Source organism: Eretmochelys imbricata, chromosome 2 (assembly GCF_965152235.1).
Source record: "Eretmochelys imbricata isolate rEreImb1 chromosome 2, rEreImb1.hap1, whole genome shotgun sequence".
NCBI lineage: Eukaryota > Metazoa > Chordata > Testudines > Cheloniidae > Eretmochelys > Eretmochelys imbricata.
The window spans coordinates 179,605,296-179,617,415 of NC_135573.1; the positions used below are offsets into that span (position 1 = coordinate 179,605,296).

The 12,120-nt window shown below is 43.4% G+C and overlaps 1 protein-coding gene across 2 annotated transcripts in view; it reads left to right on the plus strand.

Annotated features, from left to right (window-relative positions):
• The window catches only part of ELMO1 (engulfment and cell motility 1), a 417,191-nt gene that overhangs the window by 79,669 nt on the left and 325,402 nt on the right, over positions 1-12,120 (plus strand). The window lies entirely within an intron of this gene.

The following is a 12,120-nucleotide window of genomic DNA, read 5'->3' on the forward strand; positions in this document are numbered from 1 at the left end:
TGGCTGTGAACTAACTTCCAGTGGTGCATGGCTGGAACCTCTTCACTGACAAATAAAAATAATCCCCTTTTGTTTACTATGTTAAATGGGGGTGGGGTGGGGGACGGCAGAAGTTAATGGAGTAGGGGGCAACAGTAATAGAGGTGGGCTGCAGTAAGACAGCATGGCATTTAAAATTAATGAGCTATAATCAAACACTGTAATCATTAACTTAGCAGGATGTGCAGTAATAGGATACTTCTGCTATTAAATAGTACTTAACAGTGTACTTGGTGCAGTGCTGAAGGCTCTTGTCCTTCAGCCTTATATCCTAGAAAGAACCATATGTATGCAAACCTTGTTGTGCTATTACAATAGTGGGCCTGGGAGGGGGCCCTCTCTCGTAAAAGTGTCCCTTTCTGTCCCTGTTAGAGCATTGCTTCCATCCTAAAGCCCTTCCTTCACAATCAGCAGCATAGACAATACCCAGTGGTGCTTTCTAAGGCCATGTATACCCTAGCACTTATGTTGGCAAAATTTTTGTCGCTCGGGGTGTGAAAAAACACACACACGTGCGTGCGCACAATATAAGTTTTGCCAGCATAAGCACTTGTGTGCACAGTGCCATCTCATGCCAACGTAGCTACTGCCGCTTGTTGAGCTGGTTTTATTATGTTGATGGGAGAGCTTTCTCCCGTCGGCATAATGCTGCTACACAAGCAATCTTACAGTGGCAGTGATTAATTTTTCAGAAGAATGAAGGCAGAATGATGGCCGTGAGTTTGTTGGCACCACAATTTCCACTGAAAACTTGCGGCATGACCCTTGCATTTGCAACATATCAGGTGATGACACTGCATTTTAAGATAAGGGATGGACATAACTAAAAGCTGCTGGACACAGATACACTGGAACGGTTCTCTTTTAGAAGCAGCAGGAGCCGCCTTTAAAAGTTAAGCATCTACTATATTTAAGAGAAGTGTTTTTTGCAGAGTGATGAGATTCCTGGGGATATATGTGTGGCTGAATTAACTACAAGGTGTCTCATTCACATTCTGGTCAGCTGGAACATTCACCTGCACATTATAATTCAATTACAACCACCCTCCTCCTCTCATGGACTTCTGGAATCATATTACTAAAGAGAATAACAATTGTTTTTTTAAAATTAGTGTATTTAATCCCTTACACTGTCATACATAGACCTTTTCCCATTGTAAGTTACCATAATTTCAGCCGCACAGTCCTCAGTCGCATATGGCATCTTTGTTTCATACAATTTTCAGAGGCATGTTGCCCTGTAGAGTGGAGATGTGAAGAGCTGAATTTTTCCTCACCACTTTGAAATTATTAAAGCAGGATTTGTCACTACAGTATAATTCTGTAGTGCATACTTATGTAATAGGGAGATTAGTGCTATAACTCACTCAGCTATGCCTTACTTGGATTTTATAAATGTTCTTTTCCCTGTGATCCCTTATGTACTTGGGAGTTCATGGCAGCAAGGTGCTGGAGGAGCCAGTGAGGGCATTTTCTGGCCTGATAGGAGATCAAGATTTGGAACAAGGAGTTCATCCTTCTGTGTTTGAATGTTTTGTTTTGATAATATGTTTGGCTTCTGGAGAGAGGGATGAGATTTGGTTTCTTCATCACCGTGATGCAGATGATCTGGGGGTGATGCTTCATTTCTAATGAAGCAGAAATAAAGAAGTAGAGTGTGCATTTTTCAGCGGGGTATCGGAAGCTGGCTGAATTGCAGCTCAGAATGAAAGGCAAGAGCAGTGGTTCTCAAACTTTTGTACTGGTGATCCCTTTCACATAGCAAGTCTCTGAGTGCGACACCCTCCCCCCCCCATAAATTAAAAACACTTTTAAATATTTAGTTGGGGATTGGTCCTGCTTTGAGCAGGGGGTTGGACTAGATGACCTCCTGAGGTCCCTTCCAACCCTGATAGTCTATGATTCTATATGTAGCACCATTATAAATGCTGGAGGCAAAGTGGAGTTTGAGGTGGATGCTGACTGCTCATGACCCGCCATGAAATAACCTCGTGAACCCCTCAGGGTTCCCGACCCACAGTTTGAGAACCCCTGGGCAAGAGGAAATGTACTCTGTTCCTTCAAATATCTGTCTGTGGTACGCATATTGCCTCCATTACCGTAGTATCTGAGTGCCTCCCCTAATGTGAGACCCCTGTGAGGTAGCAATGTACTTCTTGTCTCCATTTTATGTATGGGGCGCTGAAGTACAGACTTGCTCAGTGTCTCGTAGGAAGTTTGTAGCAAAGCAGAGGATTGAAGACCCAGGTCCCCTGAGTCCCAGTCACTAAAGTACTATAGCTCTATATCTATAGTCCCAGTTATGTGACAGAGATGTGTGAAGCTTGTATTAATGGGAATGAGGGAGAATAAACCTTTTCTGCATTACAGTAATCAAAAATATCTTAAGCACCAAAAGATTTGTTAGCAGTAGCAGTGTTCATAATTAACAGAATGCTGTATTCACCATCTTAGAGATTTTATTTTCTGACAGATGTACAGATCAACAGTGAACTATGTTTTCGTGATGTCTTCTCTTAACCAGATGTGTGGCATCTGCTGTTTCCCTGGGATAGGCTTCAATATTACTTAACGGGAGAGTGGTGTTTAGGCTTTCCTTTGCTTTCTGTGCTGAATGGTGTCAGCCAGGGAAACCGAAGGCCCTAATCTATCCCAAGAACAAAGACAACAAGGGCAAAAGTGATACAAACGAGCTCATGCTGAACTGTAGAAGAGAGATGTACTTCAACGTTGGCCTGAGGGTAAACCCATTTGTGGATGCTTTATCTATCCAATCAAAGGGTATGTCTTCACTGCATAATTAACCCAGGCTCTTATCTGGGTTTGAACCTTTAACCCCCCTACTGTCCAAACAGAAAAACCTCTGAGCCATGTTTTGGAGTTGCTTTAAGCCCTGCAGGGAGTGTGGGTTAGAGCCTAGAGTTTGTTTTAACTGTGGCTGGAACCTGCCCTCTTTGTAATGAGGTGCAGGCGAAATCATTCAAGAGCTGATAGTCCTTACATGCCTTCTCACACTTCCTCCTGAAGGACAGACAGGTTCTCCTGCAATTGACCAAATTGACTGAGAGAGAATCTTAGAGCTTCTCAATTACAAAGGACCATGGGATATCTGCCCCTCCCCCTCCCCATGCATGAGCAAGTGCAGAAACAGTGAGGGCACAGTGTGGGTTTTTCTGTAGGAATGCCCATACCTTGGTTTGGCAAACTCGGGTGCTCAGACACAGGTAGCAATCACCTGGGGCAACTGTGCATTGAAGACAAAGCCTTAGATTCCATGCTGAGAGTGTGCAAAAAATGGCAGTTATGGTGGTGGTTTTGTTTGGTGTTTCTTTAGTGACTAGATTCTGGTCTAATAATACATAGATCACCAAACAGCCATTAGAGACTAACTTCCAATCACTGCCATGTATTGGATTTGAACCAGCAATGTAGGCTGTGTGGATGTTTAAAAGACATCTTTTTCCTAACATGTCAACCAAGGTGTTAAAATTATAGCATATACAAAACAGTTGCAGTTTTCATATGTGAGCTGGTTGTTATAGACTCTTGGGGAGGGGGAATGAAAGTTGACCGTGACAAGTTAAAACATGTTAAAACTACAACTTGCCTTGTTTATATTAGGTTTGTTAGATGTGTGAGGTCTATAAAACATGTCTAAAGACACCAGTGAAGACAAGGTCAGAGAGGCCAAAAGCTAAAATGAACCAAACAGTGATACAAAATGTTGCTCCTGCTACAGAAAAGTCAGATTTTGGGCAATGTCCTTGTAAGCAGTGGTTAAACCCGCCCCCATTCCCGCAATGGGTTTGGTTTTCAGAACCGTAAGTCCAATAAAAGTTATATTTGAATGCAGTAAAACTGATACTGGAATTGGGTTGGGATAAAAATAATCGGGGGAAAGAACCCAATGATCCCCTTCTTGACACCAGGCAAATATTTGCAGCTGGACTAGCAAACTGTTACACTAGAAAAGCTTGGGGAATAGATTGATTCTGGAGAGAGGAGAAGAGCCTTTTATCTCCTCTTTCATGGTTAAAAATAAATAAATAAATAAATAAAAGATAGCTTCTACTTGTTGTCTATCCCAAAGTACTCTACATACATTAAATAATACTGTCCTGTAAATGTTGGTCTAAGCATAGAGATTCTTCATACAGTACTTAATAGCAAGGCGCCAGAGGAATCTTGACGTTAAGGGATTCTTGGGAGAGAACAGTGAAGTTAATCTCTAACCCATCTGTCATTTCAAAGAAAATAACTCTTTTGTTGGTAGAGGAATGTCTTCTGTGCAGTGTGCGTTGTAGTATTTGCATGACACTTTTGATGTGTTGTCTGCCAAAGTCTTCTCTGCAGCCATGAATTATGTAACTCTACTGAAGCGATTTCACAGAGGGAGTTGTGGCAGCCATCACATGTTTTTAAACAACCTATTGCTTACAGCTGTGAACATTTGCACTGGTCACTGTGTATAGTATGAAACGGGGAAAGGAATTTTCTCCACAGAGTTATTCAAACGGAAGGCACCTCAGGGGAAGGATGTAAGGATAATTAGGGTCTCAATAGTTTTTATTGTAAAGATGTTAATTTGTAAAGCCCCTTTTACTAGTATCAAATTACTGTATATGCTAGATAGTGGCTAAAGCATAAGATTAAATATGTGTCCCTGAAGGGTCCCATTTATTGATTCATTACGGTTAACTAAGTTCCACTGAGTGATTTCAGTGCTATAGTAATGCTCCTTCCCCCGCATGGCAGAAGCCTGAAAGGCAGTTTGTGTCACTTTCTTTTTTTAATTTTAGACTTTTGTGCCTTCCTTTTTAATAGTTACTTAAAGTTCTTGTTACCCCTTTATTTTCTTAAGTTTTGAGTTTCAAGTATCCAACTATTTCATACAACCAAGTGACCATGGCACAATATAGAAAAATTAATAGATATTCTAGATTATATTATAGAAATTATAGATTAATAAAACTGGGACTTTTCAGCTTGGAAAAGAGAAGACTAAGGGGGGATATGATTGAGGTCTATAAAATCATGACTGGTGTGGAGAAAGTAAATAAGGAAGTGCTATTTTCTCCTTCTCATAATACAAGAATTAGGGATCACCAAATGAAATTAATAGGCAACAGGTTTAAAACAAACAAAAGGAAGTATTTCTTCAGACAATGCACAGTCAACCTGTGGAACTCTTTGCCAGAGGATGTTGTGAGGGTCAAGACTATAACAGGGTTCAAAAAAGAACTAGATAAATTAATGAGCGTAGGTATCGCATATGTAAAGTCCTGTGCCCTTAGTTGACTGTTTGAGATGGTGGGAAGGGCAGGTGAAACCTGGTATGGTAAAACTTTTTCAAAGGCAAAAGCCCCATTTTCAAAAGTGACTTTGGCCTGGTCCACAGATGTTATGTGTACTGGTATAACTATTTCATTTATAGGTCTTTAAAAAAAACAAAACTGAAATAGCTATCTGACTGCAGCTCCTAGTGTGAACGCAGCTGTACTGATATAAAGGAACCTTAGGCTGGTGTAGCTTATTTCTCTTCCCAGACAGGCAAAACTATGGGCATGACTACAGAGACTATTCCAACATAGCTACGAAGGCATAACCCTGTGTTGTAGACACAGCCTATGCCAACAAAAAGGGTTTTTCTGTTGGTGTGGGAACACCACCTCTCTGAGTGACAGTAGTGAGGCAGATGGAAGCATTTTTCCATTGACCTAGCTCCGTCAGCATAGCTGCGGTACTCAAGGGTGTGGATTTTTCACACCCCTGATTGACCGAGCTATGTCGACCTAAATGTTAAGGTTGACATTATACCAATATATAACCACACTATGGGGCTGTACTGCTTCAACTATACTGATACAACTTTTGGGTGTAGACAAGCTTTTAGACGTATAGGTGTTGGATCATATTAAAGAAGTTCTGTATTAAAATCACAAATGAGTTTGATCCCCCATAGTTTAAATTCCAGGATATTACTAATTAAGAGGTCTCTTGGGTTTTGGTACTGTTTCTCTCCCTCTATGTGTGAAACTTGCAAGCTGCTAATTGCGTTAGTACATTGTAAGACAGAGTCTGTTCTCAAAGCAATTCACACAGAGAGAGACTCAAAGCAATACTCTGTAGCAACAGAAACAGCACCCAGAGACTCCCCGCCCTTTTGTTGTATTAACAATTGTGATTAAAATAGAGATAGAGGATGTATGTGGATGGATGCTTGGTGTGGATAATAACTGAATGATCAGAGAGGTGCCAGCCTAAGAATCCAGTGTCCATCGGCTGAAGAAGGAGTCAAGTGGAAATAACCAGAAGACCCCCGGAGGGCAGACTGGAATCCACGCAACAGCCTCAAGAATGGGAGAACCAAAGAACAAGATAACATCTGGCAGCACGGAGCCGTCAGGAATGTGACAACTGCTGATTGATTCAGCAACAGCATGATGAATCAATTCCCATAGACTGGCATAGGAAGAAATTCCTATAAAAATGGACTCTGGAAAGTGAGAACTTTGGGGTCTGATTCTGCAAACCAACTTCCAGGAGCATCAGATGTGCATCTGACGAGGCCCTGCTCCCTCCTCATGTCCAGGCCACTTGGCCAGTGGCTTGGCATGGGCAACTCTAAGGTTGGTAACTATGATAACAACCTTGCAGAACCTGTGTGCGTGTGTGTATGAATAAATGAATGTATGAATAAATATGAGATTGAATGGAATGTTATAGCTATAACTAACTGCTTACTATGATTCTCTCTGTATTCACAATAAATGTGGTATTTTGCCTTTTCGTCTTTAATAAGATCCTTCTGGTTTTTATTTTATTGGTATAACATAGGAGCCTAAGGCCTGGTCTGCACTACAAAATTAGGTTTCAGAGTAGCAGCCATGTTCGTCTGTATTCACAAAAAGAAAAGGAGTACTTGTGGCACCTTAGAGACTAACAAATTTATTTGAGCATAAGCTTTCGTGAGCTACAGCTCACTTCATCGGATGCATGAAGTGTGTAAATTTATTTCCCGTTGCAGTGATGTTTGATTGCATGCCAAACTTAACAGGTCACATATGGATGCATCCGATGAAGTGAGCTGTAGCTCACGAAAGCTTATGCTCAACTTAATTTGTTAGTCTCTAAGGTGCCTCAAGTACTCCTTTTCTTTTTGCAACTACAAATTTAGTTCGACATAAACCACCTTGTGTCAACTTAGTTGAGCATGTGTCTACACTTTAAATTTGTCTCCCACTGATATCAAGTCTGCATTACGCTGAGGTACTAACACCAGCTCCTCAAGTGGTGTTGAGCCATGGTCAATGAATTGAGGTCAACATAGTGTGGATGTGGACACTGCGGTACCGATGTCAACCCTAACACTCCTAGAGAAACTGTCCCCCAGTGCCCAACAGTGACCTCTCTGGTCACACCTGTGAACTCCACTGCCCAGGGGTCATGGAGCCTGGAAGCTTCCCTTCCTGCCCCGCCATTTAAAACCATACGAATTTTTGAAATGACTTTTCCTGATTATCTAGCTTGGTGAGCACACCTAGCTGGTCTCCATTGTTGTGTGCAACTGCCCAGCTGACCATGTCAACTTCAGACGTGCTCCAGCCTGGAATAGACAGGAGATATTGGATCTCCTGGGCCTGTGAGGAGAAGAGGCTGTACAAGCACAGCAGTGGACCAGTCATAGAAATGTGGAAATCTGCGAGCAGATTGCACAGGGGACGCAGGAGAAGGGGTACAACAGGGGATGCAGGAGAAGGACCAGCAGCATGCCACATGAAAATGAAGGCCAGGAAGGTGAACAGTTGCTCCAGTGTCGAGCCACAGAGCTGCCTCTTGTACAAAGAGCTGCATGCCATACTTGGCGGAGAACCTATCACCATGCCACTGCATCTATCACTCTGGATACCTCTGAGGAGCCCAAGTCACAGGCCCCTGGCTTAAACAGTGAGGAGAAAGAAGAGGAGTAGGATAGAGGACGTGTGACCAGGGTGTCCAGCTATGCCGCAAGCCAGGACCTGTTTGAGATTCCACCACAGTCCAGTCAGTCCCAGCATTCAGGCATGGATGAGCCTGGTGCAGGGGAAGGAACCTTGGGTAAGTGTGTAAATGTATTTCCCGTTGCAGTGATGTTTGATTGCATGCCAAACTTAATGGGACACATCTAGCGACTTTTCATTCATTTACTTGTACTAGAAGAGGTAGTGGTACAACAAAGAAAGGTAGAGTTACTTGCTTTTCATTCCCTGAAGAGTTAGGTAGGAGGGCCATGTGGAGAAGATTGTTTACATACACAGGGACGTCCCTTGAGTCTTCCTGAGAGATATTGATGCAACTTTTATGGAGGTGCTCTGCAATCATCTCCCGAAGGATCCTAGGGACAGCAGCCTTATTTCTTCCTCTGCGGCAGGACACTTTCCCATGCCAATCAGTGATAACTTCAGCTAGCAACATTGCAATAAATAGGCTAATGGCACATGGGTCCCGGTTGCTTTGGGACACCAGCAGCAGTTGTGCTTTCTGCACCTTTCTTACCCTCAGGAGTGAGATACCAACTAAAATCACCATTGCTTGTGGAAGATGGTGCCGGTATTCAGTGCCATTGCCCTATACTCATGCAATTGACCAACTCCCTCCTCATTTCCCCCAACCCTGGCAGGCCATACTCACCATGGCTGGTGCTGTGAGTGGTGCTATGCAGAAGCAGTCTGAAGCAGAAGTGTCAATAAGCATGTTTTGTTGAAAACTTTAGGGGAGCAAGGGAAGGGAGTTCTGAATCTTAACTTTCCCTTTCCATTGGGATTATACTGACAGTGTTAGCTCTGTGTGCTTTATCTGTAGCTATTGCCATTGTGGCCTTGAGAGGTTTCCCCTCCACACCCGTAGAACGCCTGAGCTGGATAAGGAGGAGAAAAAAGAGGGCTTGAGATGACATGCTCAATGAGATCCTGCCAGTCAGTGCTGCATCAGACCATGAACATAGGGCCTGGAGAGTGAATATTGAAGAATGTATGGAGAAAGGCCCAGGAGTCCCAGCAAGAAGAGGAGAGGAAGATGCACCAAGACATAATGGGGGCTTCTCCAGCAGCAGATACGGATGCTGCAGACTCTTGTGAACCTAGAGGCTCAACCGTCACAGGCTTGCCTCCCTTTGCAGTTCATGGAGAACTACAGTATAGCATCTCCTTACAACCCCACCCCAACCTGCAACTTTGTACATAGCATCCACCGCTACATTCCTACCTCTACCACTGCACGCTGGCGAACATTAAAGACAACCACATCTTCACATACATTGACTGGGGGAGCCACATATGATGTATGTGTAGTTAAAAATGGACATGAATGTTCCTTCCCCTTCTTTAAGCTCTGTTCTATAAATTTATTAAGATTTTAATGTATTTGCTTCTAACTTGTGTAACCCACACACCTTCTGGGTGTGGTGTTCTGTCCCATCTAGTGGCACCGAGACCACTTAGACAGACAAATAAAATAAGTCTGCTCTACAACCTTAGCTAATAGCCAGCTGGCTTTTAGTTCATGCGGTAGAGGCTCATGCACTAAGCTCCAGAGGTCCCAGGTTTGATCCAGCCCGCCGACGATCAGGGTCTGTTGGTGTTACACTTGTACAGAATTTTTTTAAATGTTTTTGTTACTCAATAAAACTGTTGCTTGGAAAATAATTCATCTTTATTAGTTTACAACATATGCTGCTGAATGACTGGCAGTAGTGAAAGCATCGCTGACTTGTTACTGTACAATGTGCAAGCACCACCGAATTAATAGATGCGTTCCCAGTGTTCTATTCATAGATGTACACCAAGCACCACACAATTCCTAAGAGCCCCCCATGCTGCAGGTGGAGCACAATACTCCACATTATTGTGGCTCGCTGTTAAAGTGCTCTTTCAAAGCCTCCCTGAGCTGTACTGCTCCATGTTGAGCTTTTCTGATAGCCCTTGTGTGTGGCTGCTAAAAGTCAGCAGAGAGCTGCTCCACCTCTGCCCTCCACCCCAGCGGCAAAGGTTCCCCTTTCGCTTCACAGATACTATGCAGGACGCAAAAGGCAGCTATAACCACTGGGATATTTTCCTAACTGAGATCCAATCTTGTGAGTAAACAATGCCAACATCCCTTCAGTCTACCAACAGCACATTCAACTGTCATTCTGCACCTTCTGAGCCAGTAGATGAATCTTTCGTTGGTGCTATCGAGGTGGCTGGTGCACAGCTTCGTGAACTAGGGGAGTAAGGGGTAGGCTGGGTCCCCTGTGATCACTATTGGCATTTTAACATTGCCAATGGTAACCCACTGGTTTGGACAGAAAGTCCCTGCTTGCAGCTTTCTGAACAGTCCTGTATTCTTAAATGTGAGGGGATCATGCACCTTCCCTGACCAGCCAATGTTTTTGATAGTGAAGCATACCCAGTTATCCACCAACGTTTGCATAACCATAGAAAAATAGCCCTTTCTGTTGATGTACTCTGTGGCTAGGTGGCCTGGTGCCAAAATAGGGATATGCATGACATCTATTCCTCCACTGCAGTTCAGGAGTCCCATAGCTGCAGATCCATCCACTATGTCCTGCATGTTGCTGAGAGTCACAATCCTTTGTAGCAGGAGACGGTTAATGGTCCTGTATACTTGCATGACAACGGCCTCCACCATGGATTTTCCAATTCCAAAGCCGGAAGTCAGTGGGAAATCATTTTGGAAGTTTCCACGGTGCAATCACCACTCGCTTCTCTGCTATCAGGGCAGCTCTCATTCTCACTCAGATTCAGGAATGTTGCCTTGCACATCCAAATGTTCTGCAAACATGCTCGTCATCTCAAACCGGCATTATGATGCAATTCCACCAGTCAGTGCTCGTTTCTCGGGCCTAGAAGCAGCAGTCCACCATTTGCAACTGCTCTGTGAATGTCACCAACCACTTTGAATTGTCCTCCATCAATCTGCCCTTCAGGAAATGGTCACATTCCTCGCGGCTCTTCTTGTGGCTCTGCAAGTACTGGAGAACTGTGCGTCCTGTGCTCGCAATATTCAGAACAATAGTGCAGGCTCCATGATTCTATTAAAGATGATGGAAAGTGACAAGTTCCACGTGGGTTTGAGGGATTTTCAAATTAAGTATGAAAATTCTGGGATAAAGATGGCATTATGGGATGGAGAAAGTGGTATGTTGGTAACTGGGCCCTGCAGTCTCAGTCACCCCTGCACAACTCATTTCTTCCCAGTGAGTTGCACTGCACTGTCCGTCAACACAAGCGCTCCTGGTGAGCGTGTGCAGTGCTGGTGCAGGGAGTGAAGTATGCTTGCGCACAAGCAATATATGAACTGCAGTGGCTTTATGCTGGTGTAAGTTGTGTCGGAAAATAATTGGTATTGCAGACGTACGTTAAGTCACTGAAAGTAAGTGGGACTTACGCTGCTAAGTCTCTTGGGTGCTTTTGAAAATTTTACCCAGCCTTTTTATCAGAAGCAGCAGCTGATGCTGTACTCTATGCACCAACCAGTAATGAGGAGCTGAGGAATGGTAGTGTTCTAGAAGTGAGTTGTGTCCCCTTTCTCCAAGTGACAGACTTACTTTCTTTCAGATAATGCTGTTTCCTCTAGGGACACACATGTGCTATGTTTATAACAGTGTTCAGGGGGTTGCAACATCTCCATACTAGACAGTGTTCCTTCTATTTTGGGATTTGAAGGAACAATACCCACTGTAATCAACTATGTGGCAACACGCAGAATGGTTGTGTTGCATATTTACGACAAAGCAGAGTTCACACAACTGGAATCTTACTGCTTTTCAGTGGATGTTTATTGGAGGAAAGCAATGTGTATTTAGGAGGGAGCATTGCAGAATACATTATGTTCTGTTCTCTGAATTTCCTAATCAAAATGTAGTTTTGTGATCACACATGGCTGATCTCTGGAAGCAACAAACGCAGCTTAAAAATATCAAACTGTTTACTGCTTGCTTCATGTGTCATTCCTGAAAAATGCTCATGCTGAAATCTGAACTTTCTGCTTTTGCTGGGCCATGAGATGCAGTGTCCATAGAAGACCTCTTCATTTTCCCCA